The 833-nt window shown below is 58.1% G+C and overlaps 1 pseudogene; it reads right to left on the bottom strand.

Annotated features, from left to right (window-relative positions):
• Positions 1 to 92: 92 nt before the first annotated feature.
• On the bottom strand, positions 93 to 827 carry LOC109509105 (dual specificity protein phosphatase 6 pseudogene; annotated as a pseudogene).
• Between the last annotated feature and the right edge of the window lie 6 nt (positions 828 to 833).

Below are 833 nucleotides of genomic sequence, written 5' to 3'. Positions count from 1 at the left end.
GAGCAATTTGAAAACTTGATTTTGAAGCAAAATGTGTGTCTCAAAGTAACATTGCAACAAACATTTTTTTCCTAATATTGTGTCAAGCTGTTTTAAATATGTACAAAAAAAGGTTGTGACTTGTGTATTGTGTCAATTAATGTCGGGTAACGAAAAACTAAAAGTGCGGTGGTTCCGAGGGACCAACTTACCCTCCAGGTAGAAGGCCTTGTAGCCCTCGTCCTTCATGCGGCGCAGCAGGAGCCCCAGCACGGAGCCGCCGTCCACGTTTTCGTTCCACTCGCGGCTGTACTCATCGTAGAGCACGATGGTGGCGCTCTTGCACCGCCGCGCGAACCGCTCCCGGTCAGGCCCGTCGGCGAGCAGCGCCCGCACGGGCAGGTTACCCTTGCGGAGGCGGCGCAGCATGAGGCCGGGCAGCGCGACGCTGATGGCTCCCTGGACGTGCGACGACTCGTACGGCTCCTGGCCGCGGCAGTCCATGAGTAGCAGCAGGCAGTCGCGGCGCGGCGCGTCCAGTTGCTCGCGGAGCCACGCCGACGTCTTGCTCACCGCCATGACCACCGAGTCGAGCGCCTGCTTCTGCGGGGGGGCCACGGGCTTGAACTTGTCCAGCATTTAGACGGGTCCCGGAGGGGTTGGAGGGGGCTGCTGTTCAATCAACGGGCGGGTAGGCTCCGCGTAAGTCGGGGTAGTGAATGAATCCCACGGCTGGTTCCTACTCATTCGAAACACTTCTTTCTCAACGAGCCCACGCCACAGTCCGCGGAGTTCGAAGTTCCAGCAATCGTCGTCCCGAAGCTTGAATGAGTCGTCGTCCTTGTTACCTCGTC

This window comes from Hippocampus comes, unplaced genomic scaffold (genome assembly GCF_001891065.2).
Source record: "Hippocampus comes isolate QL1 unplaced genomic scaffold, H_comes_QL1_v1.1 C16772846, whole genome shotgun sequence".
NCBI classification, from domain to species: domain Eukaryota; kingdom Metazoa; phylum Chordata; class Actinopteri; order Syngnathiformes; family Syngnathidae; genus Hippocampus; species Hippocampus comes.
This window is presented reverse-complemented; position numbering and strand designations above follow the sequence as displayed.